The sequence below is a fragment of the Rhinoderma darwinii genome, chromosome 9, assembly GCF_050947455.1.
Source record: "Rhinoderma darwinii isolate aRhiDar2 chromosome 9, aRhiDar2.hap1, whole genome shotgun sequence".
Classification (NCBI taxonomy): Eukaryota; Metazoa; Chordata; class Amphibia; order Anura; family Rhinodermatidae; genus Rhinoderma; species Rhinoderma darwinii.
This window is the reverse complement of record NC_134695.1, coordinates 3,678,690-3,698,671: the sequence shown is the minus strand read 5'-3', so window position 1 is coordinate 3,698,671 and position 19,982 is coordinate 3,678,690. Positions and strand designations below refer to the sequence as shown.

At 45.2% G+C, this 19,982-nt stretch overlaps 1 long non-coding RNA gene across 1 annotated transcript in view; it reads left to right on the top strand.

Moving 5' to 3' along the window:
* Positions 1-666: 666 nt before the first annotated feature.
* Positions 667-19,982, top strand: part of LOC142660240 (uncharacterized) — a 28,888-nt gene continuing 9,572 nt past the window's right edge. Inside the window, exon 1 of the long non-coding RNA XR_012850436.1 lies at positions 667-731. This is a non-coding gene — a long non-coding RNA (uncharacterized LOC142660240). The remainder of the gene's footprint in view (positions 732-19,982) is intronic.

Here is a 19,982-nt window from a genome sequence, read left to right as displayed (position 1 = left end):
GTCGATGGCATAGCCGGACGCCATTGTTTGGTGTCCGGTTGCCATAGTCACCATCGCCGGCCGCTATCGTGTAGCAGGCCGACGATGGCAGCTTAACCCCTAAAAAGCCGTGATTGCTATTGAACACGGCTTTTCAGGGGTTAATCAGCGGGGACACAACGATCGGTCCCCGCTGTAGGAGCTGTGACAGCTGTTGTAAGAGACAGCAGCTGTCACAACTCCTGTATGTGTCGGGAGGACGGCCGAAATGGCCGTTACTCCCGAGACGTACTATTAGGTCATGGAGCGCGAACACTATGGTTACTATGACCTAATAGTACGTCCAGGAGCGGGAAGGGGTTAACCACACCTACCTCTTCAAATATTTCTGCATTTACATCTCCTTGTTTCCTCAACATTCATTTCCCTCCCTCTCCGACAAACAATATATTATTTTTCACATTTCCTTACCTCCTGTTAATTAATATCTTTTTCAAGTAACATTGCCAAAAGAAACTGTTCTCCTCACTTACATTTTCCATGTCTCCTTGTACATGCATCTCCCTTCTCTCCGGCATCATTTTGCTTTCGCTATCTTTTTTCCCCCTTACGGCCACCGTATTTTTTCTGGTTGCCTGGGCTACGCTGACGCCGTCGGGCGGTTTCTTTACTTTCACTTTGCTTCAGCCTTATCGCTGACTGTGCCGTGGTTACTGTCTCCTCCATGTCCACCCTTACCCATCTGAATACTGGTAAGCTCTTCTTTATCATGTTTCTTATCATGTTTTTAAAATGGAAAGTCATTTAGTTTCCGCTATGGTTTTATATTTTTACATTCTTTGTTTTTATCACTCCGATCTGCATTGTACGATTGTGCGCCCACTCCGTCCGTACCTGTACATTCAGTCCCTAATACCTTTTTTATGTACCTCATGTTTATTACAACTGTGACTGTTTACCTGATGACGTCAGTCACATCTGCTTTTATCTATGTACCTGATTGTTTCTTGTTTGGCGGTTTTTTGCCTCTTATCCCCTCCCCCTCATCCACATGTGTATTTAAGATGTATGTCTTGCTTGTTTTTAACTTAATTTCGGCCTGACGAAGACGCATGTTCTGCATTGAAATGTGTTGCCCATTCTTTTTTGTACAATAAACCTGCTTATCTGCATCACTCTGCTTATTCTTCAAATTGAGTAGCGCTTTCCAAACATCCAGTTTTTGACATATATATTTTTTTCAAAAAATATCAAATTTTTATAAAATGTACTGGGAAACTGAAAAAAAATTATTTGCGGGCTGATATAGGAACAAAATCTGATTCCATGTTTTGGGGTTTTCGTTTTTACAGCTTTCGCCGTGCGGTAAAAAAGAAAATTTTACTTTACTCTGCGGCTCAATACAATTACGGTGATACCAAATTTATATCGTTTTTTTTTTTATATTATACTACTTTTACAAAGAAAAATCTATTTGTTAAAGTAAAAATTGTTTTGTTTCATCACATTCCACAGCTTTTTTTTTTTTCGGTTGATTGAGCAGTGGGAGGTCTTATTTTTTGCGGGACGAGCTGTCGTTTTTATTGGTACCATTTTTTGGTACATAAAAAGTGATCAAAAAGTTGTATTACCTTTTTTTTTGAGAGATAAGGTGACAAAAAAAACCAGCGATTTTGGCGGTTTAAATTATTTACGTTTTTTACGGTGTTCACCGTGCGAGTTAAATAATGGTATATTGTAATAGTTCGGCCTTTCACGGACGTAGGGATACCAATTTTTTTTATATTACTTTAGAAGAAAAATGGGAAAAGGTGTTTTTTTTTAACTTTTAACTTTAAACTTTTTTCTTTCTCACTACTAATAACTTTAATTCTTCTACACATTTTATTAGTTCCCTTAGGGGACTTGAACCAGCGATCATTGGATCGCTGGTACAATATACTGCAATACTAATGTATTGCAGCATATTGTTGTTTTTACAGGCTTCTGGAACCGCACGATCGCTGTTCCTGTCCGTTAGTCCTGGGTGTCAGCTGTAATACACAGTTGACACCCACAGCGTATGGAGCAGGCTCAGCACATGAGCCCACTCCATACATCAACCCACACACCATGACGTGATATTAAAAGTCATAGTGCGCAAAGGGGTTAATGCACAGCGGATGGTGTGAATATTGCAATTTTCCACTGGTATGCCATTTTAGTGCATAATATGTTGTGCACAGTTTGTGCCACTGAAGACAAATACCTCATAAAACGTTAAGCGGGTTCTCTCGGTTATGGCGATGCCATATATATGTGGGCGCAAACTGCTGTTTCGGCACGCTGCAGGGGTCAGAAGGGAGGGAGCGCCATTTTGCTTTTGGAGCGCAGATTTTGCTTGGTAGTAGTTCTGTTTGGGGTTTTGCTGGTATTTCAGTTTATAATGTGGGGGCGTATGTAATCTGTGCGGAGAACATCAGGGCATTATAAGAGGGTATAATAATGCGGTAAATAAATAATAATTCATAGATATGTGGACGGTACCGCACTGATAAATGGCGCCCGAACTTATCAGATTTTGGAACACACTGCACATTTTGCATCGCCATATTCTGAGAGCCAGAACTTTTTTTCACCACCGGAGCTATGTGAAGGCTTATTTGTTGCGGGACAATTTGTAGTTTTCATTGGTACCATTTTGGGGTACATGCAATATTTTTAATCACTTTTTATTCAATTTATTTGCAAGCCGGATGACCAAAAACAAGCAATTCTGGCAATGTTTTTTAGTTTATTTTTTGTGGCGTTCACCATGTGCTATAAATGACAGTTTTTCTTTATTTTGCGGGTCGGTACGATTACGGCGATACCATATGTATATAGATTTTTTTATGTTTTGCAGCGTTGGCGCAATAAAATTACTTTTTTGTAAAAGAAATTATTTTTTGTGTCTTCATATTCTGAGAACCATAACTTTTTTATTTTTTAGTCAAAAAAGCTGTGTAAGGGCTTGTTTTTTGCGGGACGGGTTGTAGATTTTAATGCTACTATTTTCGGGTAGATGCGACATTTTGATCACTTTTTATTGTATATTTTGGGAGGGGTGGTGACCAAAAAATAGCGATTCTGGTTTAGTTTTTTATAGATTTTTTTTTTGAGGGTTTTCATTGTGCGGGAAAAATAATATTACAGTTTTATAGCTGGGGTCGTTACAAACGCGGCGATACGAAATATGTGTACTTTTTTTAACGTGTTCATTTTTTTTACTATAATAAAAGACTTATTATAGGAAAAAAAGCATTTATAACTTTTATTTTTACACTTTTTAAAAAAAAACATCTTTCTTACTTTTTATTTTTATTACTTTTTTTACTAGTCCCACTAGGGGACATATAAACTTGCAGCTTTGATCGCTGCTAGAGTACATTACACTACCTACGTAGTGTAATGTATTCTAACTGTCATTGTGACGTGACGTGACTCTGAGGCTTCCGTACATGGCAACCCAGAGGTCATTGTCTGGCCTCCAATTGCAACAACAAGCATCGGCAGCCCCACCAATCACTTCGTGGGGGCTGCCAATGTGCTTCAAACCCCTTAAATGCGGCGATCGCAATCGGTCGCCGCATTTAAGGGGTTAATTGCCAAAATCAGCGGCGATGGTCTGCTGAGCGGCAACACTGGAGTGCCAGCTGTCGGGGACAGCTGACCTCCCGGGTTTCTGGACACTGTCCGTTCGGACAGTGTGCGCCGGGAACCACTCCGCAACTGTACGTCCTGGTGCGGGAAGCAAGCCCTCTGCGGCGCAGAGTGTGAAGAGGTTAATAGCTTTGGCAAAACTAATGTGTATTTAGCCCTGCCAATAAAGCTTGAATGTGAATTGATTTGAAACGATAGATAGATAGATAGATAGATAGATAGATAGATAGATAGATAGATAGATAGATAGATAAAGTCTACACACCACTGTTAAAATGCAAGGTTTATGTCATGTCAAAAAATCAGTACAAGGTGAATCATTTCAGAACTTTTTCCACCTTTAATGTGACCCATAATCTGTACAATTTCATTAAAAAATAAACTGAAATCATTTAGAGGGGAAAAATAAAAATAACAAAACTACAGTAATGCGGTTGCATAAGTGTGAAGACCCTCTTATAATTGGGGATGTGGTTGTGTTCAGAATTAGCCAATCAGATTTAAACTCATGTTAAATAGTAGTTAGTACACAGCTGCCATTATTTAAAGTGCAATCTGAGTAACACAATATAAAGTTCAGCTATTCTATTAGTATTTTCCTGACATTTTCTTTGTTGCATATGACAGCAAAAGCCATGGTCCGTAAAGAGCTTAGAACACATCAAAGGGATCTGATTGTTGAAAGGCATCAGTCAGGAGAAGGGTACCAAAGAATTTCCTATGTATTAGATATACCATGGAACACAGTGAAGGCGGTCATCATGACGAATATTGGTCCGGGAGGCTACCAAGAAGCCTACAGCAACATTAAAGTAGCTGCAGGACTTTCTGCCATGGAATGGTTGTGTAGTACATGTGACAACAGTCTTCCGTATTCTTCATATGTCTGGTCTGTGGAGTAGGGTGGCAAGACGGAAGCTTTTTCTAACAAAGAAAAACATCCAAGCCCCGCTATGTTTTGCAAAGACCTACATCAAGTCTGCGAAAAGCATGTGGGAAAACGTGTTATGGTCTGATGAGACTAAGGTTGAACTTTTTGCCTATAATTCCAAAAGGTATGTTTGGCGCAAAGCAAACACTGCACATCACCAAAAGAACACCATACCCACAGTGAAGCATGGTGGAGGCAGCATTATACTTTGGGGCTTTTTTTCTGCACCTGGAACTGGGGCTTTAGTCAAGGTGGAGGGAATTATGAACAGTTCCAAATATCAGGCAATATTAGCTTAAAATATGCAGGCCTCTGCTAAAAAGCTGAAGAGGAATTTCACCTTTCAGCATGACAACGACCCAAAGCATACCTCCAAACCAACAAACGAATGGCTTCACCAGAAGAGGATCAATGTTTTGGAATGGCCCAGCCAGAGCCCAGACCAAAATCCCATTGAAAATCTGTAGATAGATAGATAGATAGATATAGATAGATAGATAGATAGATAGATAGATAGATAGATAGATAGATAGATAATTAGATGTTTCAGCTCCGCCCACTGGAGCCTTTCTGAAGCCACTAGATTTTTTTAATTTTTTTGTAGTACTGCCTCTTTTTTTAACATAGATAGATAGATAGATAGATAGATAGATAAACAGAGAAACAAGACCCCAAAAAAAAAACAAATAACAAGACATTTATGGACAGTGACTTCAGGAGTTTCCCCTGGGCCATTCCCCGGGCCAAGTATCCCAGTATATGCCATACGGTGGGATACATTTTGTCTGAATTGAACAAAATCTAGGACATTAACTGGTCATGTGCCTGACCCATGGTTTACTTCAGTGTAATTGACATCCGTTCCAAAATCAGGTAACTTGCATAACGTACAAACGTGAGCGCACCACTTTTCGTTGCCCAACCCTCCGTAATGGCGGGGCGCCCAGACTCCTTGGCTGTATGGGGCCCAGAAATTCATGACGCGGCAGCCCTGAGTGGCGGAGTTTTGGCATATGGTATGGGAATTCCCTGCTATTAGTCTTTGATTTTTAAAGATATTGAAAGTCTAAGCTAGATCGGGAGAGCTTGAAATCTGCTCAATTGGCACTTCTGAATTTTACTGAGGATTTGGTAATGGCGGAGTTCTCGCAAATGCAAATTCGGCTTATCTTGAGAGTCTTATTGCTCGCTAAATTAGTTATTGCAAGGAAATGACAGAATCCCCCCCCCCCCTCTATTTCTGAATGGAGAAATATTGTTCTTAGAGTCAGAATGCTTGAGAAAATAAGAGCTAACAAGCTGAACTAACCACATAAATGGGAGGAGCTTTGGGTAGTCTGGATCTGATGAAAAGTAGAGAAGGGGATGGGGGTCCTGTTGTTTTTTTTCCTATTGGATGTGGAGGGTGGTGGGTGGGGATGGGAATATGCAGAATATTGTGGGGATTCTTATATTGTATTATTTTCTTCTGTTGTGTCACCCCAATATTTTATTGAATAAAATAAAAGTTAATTTAAAAAAAACAAATGCTCCCAATTATCAGCATGGCAATGGTGGTGATTTTTTATTTGATTTTCCCACCTTTAGCACTCTTTAACCCATTAGTGACTGTCAATACGCCTTTTCACAGCAGCCACTAATGAGCTTTATTCTGATGCATACGCCCTTTCACGGCGCTGCATCAGAATAAATGAACAGAGCAGGGAGCACTTAAATCTCCCTGCTCTCAGCTACCAGAGGTAGCTGAGGGCTGAGGGCTGGGGGCATCCCTGCTCTAACGGGTGAAATCGATATTGTAGCGTCCATGGCCGCGGGCAGTCGGGTTTACTCACCTCCCGACACCCGCAGCCATGGATCTGTGAGCGCCGGTTTCCGTCTCCCTAACTTCCGCTCGGTTCGGCTGTGTCCCGTAGGGTGCGCGCGCACGCTCGCGCACGGCCTTAAAGGGCCAGTGCGCGCAAATAGGAAATCATCATCAACTGCCACGATTTCCTGCTCTATAAGAAGGCCCCTGGCCCCTGGCCTTCTAATCCCAGTCTGTCTTGCAAATGGTGCCTTAGTGTTTCCCGTTCCTGTTGTTACCCGTGCCTTGTTCCCCGTTCCTGTTTCCCGTGCTTTGTCTTAGTATCAAGTCGTGCCACGTCCTGTGTCATCTGCCACGCCCTGTGTCATCTGCCTTGTCCAGAGGAATCTGCCATGTACTGTGTCATCTGCCACGTCCAGAGGAATCTGCCACGTCCTGTGTCATCTGCCATGTCCTGTGTCATCTGCCACGTCCGGAGGAATCCGCCACGTCCGGAGGAATCCGCCACGTCCTGTGTCATCTGCCACGTCCGGAGGAATCCGCCACGTCTGGCGCAACTTGCGGCTTGAGATGAGCGAACTTATGAAAAGTTCGGTTCGGCAAGTTCGCCGAATTTCGTGCAAAAGTTCGATTCGGACCGAACTAGTTCTGACCGAACCTGTAATACAATAAAGCCCCTAAAAATCGTGTATAACACTGTTTTAAAGCCCTAGAAGCCCTGTATAACACTCTTAGGTCACCCATGAGTGTATCCAAGTACTTTTGAGCTGTCTTTAATGCAAAGTTGGTGTCAAAGTTACGCCAACATGTATGGCTCTAGGAAAACGGATGGGACACGGTGATAACTAACAGAAACCACTGCACTTGTGCATGTTGTATGCTTAATGCATTGTTAAAAAAGGTACAAAAATTAACCATTTTAGGCGGCTGATGCCTGCCAGGGTTCATACATATAAGGTGGTAAAAGAAGAAGCAATGGCTTTTGACAAGCCCTCCAAAAATTGACCCTTTTTATTGGCAGATGCCTGCCGGGGTTCTTCCATACATGGATGTAAAAGCAACAAGCAATGGCTTTTCACAAGCCCTCCAAAAATTGACCCTTTTTATTGGCAGATGCCTGCCGGGGTTCTTCCATACATGGATGTAAAAGCAACAAGCAATGGCTTTTCACAAGCCCTCCAAAAATTGACCCTTTTTATTGGCAGATGCCTGCCGGGGTTCTTCCATACATGGATGTAAAAGCATTAAAGCAACAAGCAATGGCTTTTCACAAGCCCTCCAAAAATTGACCCTTTTTATTGGCAGATGCCTGCCGGGGTTCTATCATACATGGATGTAAAAGCAACAAGCAATGGCTTTTCACAAGCCCTCCAAAAATTGACCCTTTTTATTGGCAGATGCCTGCCGGGGTTCTTCCATACATGGATGTAAAAGCAACAAGCAATGGCTTTTCACAAGCCCTCCAAAAATTGACCCTTTTTATTGGCAGATGCCTGCCGGGGTTCTTCCATACATGGATGTAAAAGCATTAAAGCAACAAGCAATGGCTTTTCACAAGCCCTCCAAAAATTGACCCTTTTTATTGGCAGATGCCTGCCGGGGTTCTTCCATACATGGATGTAAAAGCATTAAAGCAACAAGCAATGGCTTTTCACAAGCCCTCCAAAAATTGACCCTTTTTATTGGCAGATGCCTGCCGGGGTTCTATCATACATGGATGTAAAAGCAACAAGCAATGGCTTTTCACAAGCCCTCCAAAAATTGACCCTTTTTATTGGCAGATGCCTGCCGGGGTTCTTCCATACATGGATGTAAAAGCAACAAGCAATGGCTTTTCACAAGCCCTCCAAAAATTGACCCTTTTTATTGGCAGATGCCTGCCGGGGTTCTTCCATACATGGATGTAAAAGCATTAAAGCAACAAGCAATGGCTTTTCACAAGCCCTCCAAAAATTTACCCTTTTTATTGGCAGATGCCTGCCGGGGTTCTTCCATACATGGATGTAAAAGCATTAAAGCAACAAGCAATGGCTTTTCACAAGCCCTCCAAAAATTGACCCTTTTTATTGGCAAGGGTGAGTAGTAGCAGCACATTAAAAGACACTGGACGACAGTCACAGGACAAAGCCCTGTGGTGGGGCAGGCCTGCTTGTAGCAGACGGGGGGCCAACACAGACAGCAAGGGTGCAAGCAGTAGTAGCAGTAGTAGCAGCACATTAAAAAAAGAGACTGGACAGTCACAGGAGGACAAAGCCCTGTGGTGGGGCAGGCCTCAGGCCTGCTTGTAGCAGACGGGCGGCAGTGGAGGTGTATTGGTGGTAGTAGTCGAGGTAGCCAACACAGACAGCAAGGGTGCAAGCAGTAGTAGCAGCACATTAAAAAAAGAGACTGGACAGTCACAGGAGGACAAAGCCCTGTGGTGGGGCAGGCCTCAGGCCTGCTTGTAGCAGACGGGCGGCAGTGGAGGTGTATTGGTGGTAGTAGTCGAGGTAGCCAACACAGACAGCAAGGGTGCAAGCAGTAGTAGCAGTAGTAGCAGCACATTAAAAAAAGAGTGGACAGGACAGAATCCCATAGTAGCAGGCGGCAGTAGCAGGCGGCAGCGGCAGCAGCAGCAGCATTGTCAGATCTAATCAGTGGCATCAGGCACAGGGGTTTTAAAATCCTCACCGATCCACGCTTGATTCATTTTCAGAAACGTGAGATTTTCCAAGCTGTTGGCGGACAATCTTGTTCGCTTAGGGGTGACGAAGCCCCCTGCTGCGCTGAATACCCTCTCTGACGCTACACTGGAGGGTGGACAAGACAGTACACCCATGGCAAACTGGGCCAGTTCTTGCCAATGATCCAATCTGCTGACCCAGAAGTCCATGGGGTCTGGGATCAGCATTTCTGACGGAGAAAGGGCACAGTCCAAGTACGAGTGAACCTGGTTGTTTAGGTGCTGCACCTGGAGATGGTGAACATCCCTTTGGTGACTAGTGCTACGATGTGTGTCAGGTCGGGGTATTGGATGTAAAAATGTTGTCATCATATTTTCCAAACTGAGTTGGCTGCTGCTGCTGCCGCTGCTGCCACGGCTGCCGCCTATTGCAGAGGTAGCTCTGCCAGAGGCGGTGGAACGATGAGACAGTGGGGAGCGGAGAGTGGCCCCCCGGTCAGACATGCTTGCAGCGGGTGTCTGCCGTTTGAAAGCCATGACAAGCTGGCTGCATAGCTTCTCTCTATAATAAGCCAATTTTGCCTCCCTCTCGGAAGGCGCAAAAAACTCCCCCATTCTGGCTTTATACCGAGGGTCTAAAAGTGTGGCTATCCAGTAGTCATCTCTTTGCTTCCTGCTAACAATACGACAGTCAGCGCGCAAGTAACGAAGCATACAGCTCGCCATCCTGGCCAGCGTTTCAGAGGGCCCGGTTGGTTCCATCTCCGCCCCATACTGCCATGGTTGTCCATCATCAAGGTCGTCGTCAGACTCGTCATCACCACCATCACTGTCATGTTGTGCGGCTGCCTCGTCCCCTATCCCTTCCTGTGATTCCATCTCCAAATCCAGCTCCTCTTCAGGTCCTGTTTCCTCATCCTCCTCCTCCTCCTCCTCCTCCTCCTCAACATCCATAGCCAGATGTGATCCTTCCTCCATCCTTTGCTGAATCATCGCTGTGAGCGTTTGCTCCATAATGAATATCAGCGGCATAACATCGTTCATTCCGCTAGCGTCACGGCTCACAAATCGTGTGGCCTCTTCAAAGGGCCTCAAAACGCGACATGCGTCTCTAACCAGCTGCCAGTGCCTGAGCTCGAAATTACACTGGCTCCAAACGCTGCCCGTCTGCTGCATCAGGAAATCATTCACGGCTTTCCGCTTCGTACAGACGGTCCAACATGTGCAGGGTGGAATTCCATCGTGTTGGAACGTCGCAAATCAGGCTGTGTTCTGGGAGATTGTTTTGACGCTGCAAGTCCAGGAGGGCGTGCTTAAATGCATACGAACGTCTAAAGCGAACGCAAACCCTCCTGGACATGGCCAGCACACCCTTCAAACCAACATATGACTTTAAGAAGCGTGTTATGACCAGATTGATCACATGTGCCATGCAAGGAGCGTGTGTCAGGTGACCTAGACGCAGTGCAGCCACAACTTTCTTGCCGTTATCAGAGACAACATTGCCCAGTGTGAGTTTCAGAGGAGACAGCCAGCGTGCGATTTCCTCCTTGATGCACAGCAGCAGCTCCTGCCCTGTGTGGCTTTTCTCGCCCAGGCTCAGCAGGTGTAAGACAGCGTTGTGGCGCTTCACCTTGCACCTATGAAAAGAGGAGGGAGGAGGAGTGGAAGATACGCTGTGTCCTGTCGGGGACGGGAAGACCTCCAAGGAGGAGGAGGAGGAGTAGGAGGAGAAGGATGGTAGGCGCTTGGTGTCCGGAGTTGAACTAGAAACATACAAGCGTGGAGGTGGTAATGCCTGGCATTGCTGCGGTGGTGCATCGGACTGCAAAATATTGACCCAGTGGGCCGAGAAAGACATGTACTGTCCCTGCCCATAGTTGCTGCTCCACGTGTCGACGGTGGCATGTACCCTGCTGCACACGGATAATTGCAAGGACTTGGACACCTTTTCCTCCACATGCTTGTGCAAGGCAGGGACAGCTGTTTTGGAGAAGTAATGTCGGCTAGGTATTCGCCACCTAGGCTGAGCGCACGCCATCAATTGCTTGAAGCCGGCGGAGTCGACCAGGTGGTACGGCCGCGACTGCACCACCAACAACTTAGCCAGGTGTGAATTAAGCCGCACGACAAGTGGATGACTGGGTATATATTGTTGCTTATTGGACAACGATTCCGTAATGGATAACTGACGGGACATAGGAGGAGCACTAGATGACAGTGATGATGATGATGACAATGACATGGTGGATAAGGCCTGGCTTCTACTTAGATGACAGGGACTCGGAGCAGCAGCAGCAGCAGCGGAAGAGGGGTCTTCATTAGATGTACATGATGGTGGGGCATGTTGATTGTCCCACATGGCCTTGTGATGCCGTTCCATGTGTTTACGTAGAGCAGTAGTTCCTACATTGCTGCCCTGCCCACGCCTTACTTTCTGCTTGCAGATACGGCACTGTGCCATGTTTTCCTCCTCCGGGAAGGTACAGAAAAATTGCCACACGGCAGAGTACCGTAAAGAGGTAGTACCACGTCCACCACCACCACCACAACCACCCGAGCTTGCCCCTTGTCTGGCAGGCTTTTTTCGTGAACCTACACCAGCATCTGTGTCGCCGTCACCGGCTCCTGAGCTGACCCTACCGCTGCAACGTTTTGCAGATTGACTTCTGCCCCTACCTCGGCTTGGCTGTTTATCACATCCAGTGCCGCCACTACTACCCTCCTCTTCTGACGCCGTCATCACCTCGTCACCTGGTTCCCACGTCCTGTCTAAAACAACATCATCATCATAGCCTTCCTCATCATCCCCGCCACTTCTGTCACTGTGTTGTGAATGTGATGTGACATCATGGCGGGCTCCATGCCCCCCCTCATTACTGCGTCTGCCACCACGGCTACCACCACCAACACCCCCACTACCGCAGCTATGCGTCTCGGTCACCGCTTCCACCTCCACCACCGCCGCAACACACTCCGTTGGCTGACTCGCGGAAAACAAATCATCATCATCACTATGTTGTTCAGTATCTTCCTTCGCACCCGAGGAGATGTCTCTTAGGACTCTCAGGAAAGATGGCTTCCCGCTAGGAAGGGGGAGCGAAGACATAGATGATGGAATGGAAACGCTAGAAATACTTATATTACTACTGTCACCGTGCCAAGGAACTGTAGAGGATCTGGAATCCAACGAAACCTGGCTTGAAGCCAGATCGTCAGAGTCTTCCTGCTGAGATGACCGCGAGCCAGCCAACCAGTCCACAATGGCCGTATTGTCTAAAGTAACCCGCCCACCGGAGGAGATGGACAAGTCTGGCTTGCTGATACTACTACTAGCAGGCACATGGCAGCTGCTACTAGTGGAACTGGGCACATGTCTTGTGCCACAAATGCTGCTACTGGGTCTGGCACCAACAGATCCAACATTTGGACTGGAAGAGGAGACGGCATGGGTGTTTCTTCCTCTACCCCGTCCTTTCACAACCTTTTTTTTCCCAGACATTTCAGAGCCCCTTTTAAAAGCGTATTCACACACGGACACTGGCTTGGCAAATGGCAATGAATGAGAATTTCAATCAGCCTCGCTGCAGTGCACTCAGGGAATGCTGGGCCTTGTAGTACTACTACTACCACTACTACAAAGGCTGCCTGTATTGCAAGTTGGATGCAATGGGGATGAGCCCCTTCTAAAAGCGTATTCACACACGGACACTGGCTTGGCAAATGGCAATGAATGAGAATTTCAATCAGCCTCGCTGCAGTGCACTCAGGGAATGCTGGGCGTTGTAGTACTTCTAGGCTGCCTGTATGGCAAGTTGGATTGTTATTCCAGGGAATGGGATGAGCCCCTTTTAAAAGCGTATTCACACACGGACACTGGCTTGGCAAATGGCAATGAATGAGAATTTCAATCAGCCTCGCTGCAGTGCACTCAGGGAATGCTGGGCCTTGTAGTACTACTAGGCTGCCTGTATGGCAAGTTGGATTGTTATCCTGTTAATAACGGCCAGGGATGAGCCCCTTTTAAAAGCGTATTCACACACGGACACTGGCTTGGCAAATGGCAATGAATGAGAATTTCAATCAGCCTCGCTGCAGTGCACTCAGGGATTGCTGGGCCTTGTAGTACTACTAGGCTGCCTGTATGGCAAGTTGGATTGTTATCCTGTTAATAACGGCCAGGGATGAGCCCCTTTTAAAAGCGTATTCACACACGGACACTGGCTTGGCAAATGGCAATGAATGAGAATTTCAATCAGCCTCGCTGCAGTGCGCTCAGGGAATGCTGGGCCTTGTAGTACTACTAGGCTGCCTGTATGGCAAGTTGGATTGTTATTCCTGTTAATAACGGCCAGGGATGAGCCCCTTTTAAAAGCGTATTCACACACGTGACACGGACACTGGCTTGGCAAATGGCAATGAATGAGAATTTCAATCAGCCTCGCTGCAGTGCACTCAGGGAATGCTGGGCCTTGTAGTACTACTAGGCTGCCTGTATGGCAAGTTGGATTGTTATTCCTGTTAATAACGGCCAGGGATGAGCCCCTTTTAAAAGCGTATTCACACACGGACACTGGCTTGGCAAATGGCAATGAATGAGAATTTCAATCAGCCTCGCTGCAGTGCACTCAGGGAATGCTGGGCCTTGTAGTACTACTAGGCTGCCTGTATGGCAAGTTGGATTGTTATTCCTGTTAATAACGGCCAGGGATGAGCCCCTTTTAACCCCTTGAGTACCCAGCTCATTTTGGCCTTGAGGACCAGACCCATTTTTTCAAATCTGACATGTATCACTTTATGTGGTAATAACTCCGGAATGCTTTTACCTATCCAATTGATTCTGAGATTGTTTTCTCGTGACACATTGGACTTTAGTTTAGTGCAAAAATTTGGTCGATAAATTAATTCCTTATTTGTGAAAAACACCAACATTTAGCGAAAATATGAAGAAATTATGATTTTTCCCATTTTAAATGTATCTGCTTGTAAAACAGATGGTAATACCACACAAAATAGTTACCAATTAACATATCCCATATGTCTACTTTATGTTTGCATCGTTTTTTGAACATTCTTTTATTTTTCTATGACCTCACAAGGCTTAGAACTTTAGCAGCAATTTCTCATATTTTTAAGAAAATTTCAAAAAGCGATTTTTTCAGGGACGAGTTCAGTTCTGAAGTGGTTTTGAGTGCCCTATATATTAGAAACCCCCATAAAACACCCCATTTTGAAAACTGCACCCCTCAAAGTATCTAAAACAGCATTCAGAAAGTGTTTCAACTCTTTAGGCGTTTTACAGGAATTGAAGGAAAGTAGAGCTGAAATTTTCAAATTTCATTTTTTTTTACAAAATTCATATGTAATACATTTTCTTCTGTACCACAGAAGGTTTTACCTGAGAAACGCAACTCAATATTTATTGCCCAGATTCTGCAGTTTTTAGAAATATCCCACATGTGGCCCTAGTGCGCTAATGGACTGAAACACAGGCCTCAGAAGCAAAGGAGCACCTCTTGGATTTTGGGGCCTCCTTTTTTCAGAATATATTTTAGGCACCATGTCAGGTTTGAAGAGGTCTTGTGGTGCCAAAACAGTGGAAACCCCCGAAAGTGACCCCCATTTTTTAAACTACACACCTCAGGGAATTTATCTAGGGGTATAGTTAGCATTTTGACCCCACAGGTATTTTGCTATATTTTCTGGAGTTAGTCTGTGAAAATGAAAATCTACTTTTTTTCTGGAAAAACGTAAAAATTTCTAATTTTTGCAAGAAATAATGGAGAGAAAGCACCCCAACATTTGTAAAGCAATTTCTCGCGATTACGGAAATACCCCATATGTGGTAATAAACTGCTGTTTGGACCCACAGCAGGGCTCAGTAGGGAGGGAGCGCCATTTGGATTTTGAAGCTCTGATTTTACTGGAATGGTTTTCAGTGCCGTGTCACGTTTGCAACGCCCTGGAGGGACCTAAACAGTGGAATCCCCCCAAAAGTGACCCCATTTTGGAAACTATACCCCTCAAGGAATTTTTCTAGTGGTATAGTTATCATTTTGACCCCACAGGTTTTTTGCTGAATTTATTGGAATTAGTCTGTGAAGATGAAAAGAGACTTTTTTTTGGAAAAAACACAGAATTTTCTAATTTTTATAAGGAATAAAGGAGAAAAAGCACCTCAACATTTGTAAAGCAATTTCTCCTGATTACGGAAATACCCCATATGTGGTAATAAACTGCTGTTTGGACCCATGGCAGGGCTCAGAAGGGACGGAGCACCATTTGGATTTTGCAGCTCAGATTTTGCTGAATTGGTTTCTGGGGGCCATGTCGCGAGTCCCTGAAGTACCAGTACTGTAGAAATTCCCCAGATGTGATCCCAATTTGGAGACTATACCCCTGAAAGAATTAAATTAGAGGTGTAGTGAGCATTTTGAGCCCTCAGGTGTTTTATAGATTTTATTAGAATTGGTCCGTGAAATATAACCTGTAGCTTTAGCTCAGAATTTTTCATTTCCACAAGGAATACAGAAGAAAAGACACCCCAAAATGTGTTACACAATTTCTCCTGATTACGGAAATACCCCATATGTGGTTGTAAACGGCTATTTGGACATACGGCAAGGGTCTAAACGGAAAAAGTGAAATTTCGTTTTTGGAGTGGAGATTTTACAAAATTTGTTTTTGACGCCATGTTGCATTGCGCTGAGGTACCAGTACAGTGAAAACTCCCGAGAAGTGACCCCATTTAGGAAACTACACCCCTCAAGGAATTCATCTAGAAGTGTAGTGAGCATTTTGACCCCCAAAGGTTTTGCAGAAATTAGTGCACAGTGGATGTTGCAGATTGAAAATTGACATTTTCCACATATATGCTATTTCAGTGCCCAATGCGTTGGGCCCAGCTTGTACCACTGGAGACATACGCCCCATAAATTGTTAAACTGTTCTCCAGAGTACGGTAATACCCCATATGTGGTCATAAACCGCTGTTTGGGCACACTGCCAGGCCCAGAAGGAGCGCCATTTGGCTTTTGGAGCGCAGATTTTGCTTGGTAGTAGTTTTGTTTAGTGTTTTACTGGTGTTTCAGTTTATAATGTGGGGGCATATGTAATCTGTGCGGAGTACATACATTTTTTGCGTGACACACTGTCGTTTTTATTGGTACCATGTTTGGCTACGCGCGACTTTTTGATCACTTTTTATTCCATTTTTTTGGAAACAACGTGACCAAAAAAGGAAATTCTGCCATTGTTTTTTATGGTATTTTTTTTACGGTGTTCACCGTGCGGGATAAATAATATGATATTTTTTTAGGTCAGGCCGATACGAACGCGGCGATACCTATTATGTCTAGTTTTTGTCTTTTTTTTTCATTTTTTTTCTAATTATAAAGGGCTTGATCAGGGAAACAAGGCGATTAGTGTTTTTATTACGTAAAACTTGTATTTATTTATTTATCTAAAACTTTTTTTTTAACTTTTTTTTTACTTTTTATTTTACACATACTAGGGGACTGGAAGATCTGATCTTCTGATCCCCTGCACAATACACTGCACTACTTCTGTATGTACTGATGTAGTGCAGTGTATTGTAACTGTCACTTTACAACTGACAGTTGAGCCTATTACGTCCTGCCTTGGGCAGGACCTAATAGGCTCCCGTACCTGGCAACCAGGAAGCCGTTGCTAGGCTTCCTGGTTGCCATTGCAACCATCAGAACCCCGCGATTTTTCGCGGGGGGGGGGCAATGGGGTGCAGAGGGAGCCCCCTCCCTCTGTATCAATCACTTAAATGCCGCTGTCGCTATTGACAGCGGCATTTAAGGGGTTAAACTACAGCGATCGGAGAGGACAGTGATCGCTGTAGTTGCAGTGGGATGTCGGCTGTATATTACAGCCGACATCCGATGAAGATGGAGCGAGCACAGCTCCTGTGCCCGCTTCATCCTCAGGGCGTTACTATACGCCCATTTTCGGGAAGGGGTTAATAAAAAGTGTTTTTTTTTTTTTTACACTGCTTTCTCTGATCTCCTCACGTATCTCACAGAAATGAGGAGATCAGAGAAAGTGACAGGAGCTTTCTCCTGCAGACGACGTCACAGACGGCTGTGATTGGTCAGTCTTCAGAGACTGACCAATCACAGCAATCGCCGGCATTGGGGACTGCTAATTGGTCCCCAGGCCGGTAGCAGAGACGGTTAGCTGTCAATGACAGCTGCCGCCGCTGTTCTGTCACTATGTGATTTCACATAGTGACAGTTTATTCCTGCGCCGTAATAGTACGTCGAAGGTACGCTGGCATAAGTGGCCAGCGACGTACTATTACGTCAAAGGTACGCAAGGGGTTAAAAGCGTATTCACACACGGACACTGGCTTGGCAAATGGCAATGAATGAGAATTTCAATCAGCCTCGCTGCAGTGCACTCAGGGAATGCTGGGCCTTGTAGTACTACTAGGCTGCCTGTATGGCAAGTTGGATTGTTATCCTGTTAATAACGGCCAGGGATGAGCCCCTTTTAAAAGCGTATTCACACACGGACACTGGCTTGGCAAATGGCAATGAATGAGAATTTCAATCAGCCTCGCTGCAGTGCACTCAGGGAATGCTGGGCCTTGTAGTACTACTACTACCACTACTACAAAGGCTGCCTGTATTGCAAGTTGGATGCAATGGGGATGAGCCCCTTCTAAAAGCGTATTCACACACGGACACTGGCTTGGCAAATGGCAATGAATGAGAATTTCAATCAGCCTCGCTGCAGTGCGCTCAGGGAATGCTGGGCCTTGTAGTACTACTAGGCTGCCTGTATGGCAAGTTGGATTGTTATTCCTGTTAATAACGGCCAGGGATGAGCCCCTTTTAAAAGCGTATTCACACACGTGACACGGACACTGGCTTGGCAAATGGCAATGAATGAGAATTTCAATCAGCCTCGCTGCAGTGCACTCAGGGAATGCTGGGCCTTGTAGTACTACTAGGCTGCCTGTATGGCAAGTTGGATTGTTATTCCTGTTAATAACGGCCAGGGATGAGCCCCTTTTAAAAGCGTATTCACACACGGACACTGGCTTGGCAAATGGCAATGAATGAGAATTTCAATCAGCCTCGCTGCAGTGCACTCAGGGAATGCTGGGCCTTGTAGTACTACTAGGCTGCCTGTATGGCAAGTTGGATTGTTATTCCTGTTAATAACGGCCAGGGATGAGCCCCTTTTAAAAGCGTATTCACACACGGACACTGGCTTGGCAAATGGCAATGAATGAGAATTTCAATCAGCCTCGCTGCAGTGCACTCAGGGAATGCTGGGCCTTGTAGTACTACTAGGCTGCCTGTATGGCAAGTTGGATTGTTATCCTGTTAATAACGGCCAGGGATGAGCCCCTTTTAAAAGCGTATTCACACACGGACACTGGCTTGGCAAATGGCAATGAATGAGAATTTCAATCAGCCTCGCTGCAGTGCACTCAGGGAATGCTGGGCCTTGTAGTACTACTACTACCACTACTACAAAGGCTGCCTGTATTGCAAGTTGGATGCAATGGGGATGAGCCCCTTCTAAAAGCGTATTCACACACGGACACTGGCTTGGCAAATGGCAATGAATGAGAATTTCAATCAGCCTCGCTGCAGTGCGCTCAGGGAATGCTGGGCCTTGTAGTACTACTAGGCTGCCTGTATGGCAAGTTGGATTGTTATTCCTGTTAATAACGGCCAGGGATGAGCCCCTTTTAAAAGCGTATTCACACACGTGACACGGACACTGGCTTGGCAAATGGCAATGAATGAGAATTTCAATCAGCCTCGCTGCAGTGCACTCAGGGAATGCTGGGCCTTGTAGTACTACTAGGCTGCCTGTATGGCAAGTTGGATTGTTATTCCTGTTAATAACGGCCAGGGATGAGCCCCTTTTAAAAGCGTATTCACACACGGACACTGGCTTGGCAAATGGCAATGAATGAGAATTTCAATCAGCCTCGCTGCAGTGCACTCAGGGAATGCTGGGCCTTGTAGTACTACTAGGCTGCCTGTATGGCAAGTTGGATTGTTATTCCTGTTAATAACGGCCAGGGATGAGCCCCTTTTAAAAGCGTATTCACACACGGACACTGGCTTGGCAAATGGCAATGAATGAGAATTTCAATCAGCCTCGCTGCAGTGCACTCAGGGAATGCTGGGCCTTGTAGTACTACTAGGCTACCTGTATGGCAAGTTGGATTGTTATCCTGTTAATAACGGCCAGGGATGAGCCCCTTTTAAAAGCGTATTCACACACGGACACTGGCTTGGCAAATGGCAATGAATGAGAATTTCAATCAGCCTCGCGGCAGTGCACTCGGAATGCTGGGCCTTGTAGTACTTCTAGGCTGCCTGTATGGCAAGTTGGATTGTTATTCCTGTTAATAACGGCCAGGGATGAGCCCCTTTTAAAAGCGTATTCACACACGGACACTGGCTTGGCAAATGGCAATGAATGAGAATTTCAATCAGCCTCGCTGCAGTGCACTCAGGGAATGCTGGGCCTTGTAGTACTACTACTACCACTACTACAAAGGCTGCCTGTATTGCAAGTTGGATGCAATGGGGATGAGCCCCTTCTAAAAGCGTATTCACACACGGACACTGGCTTGGCAAATGGCAATGAATGAGAATTTCAATCAGCCTCGCTGCAGTGCACTCAGGGAATGCTGGGCCTTGTAGTACTACTAGGCTACCTGTATGGCAAGTTGGATTGTTATCCTGTTAATAACGGCCAGGGATGAGCCCCTTTTAAAAGCGTATTCACACACGTGACACGGACACTGGCTTGGCAAATGGCAATGAATGAGAATTTCAATCAGCCTCGCTGCAGTGCACTCAGGGAATGCTGGGCCTTGTAGTACTACTAGGCTACCTGTATGGCAAGTTGGATTGTTATCCTGT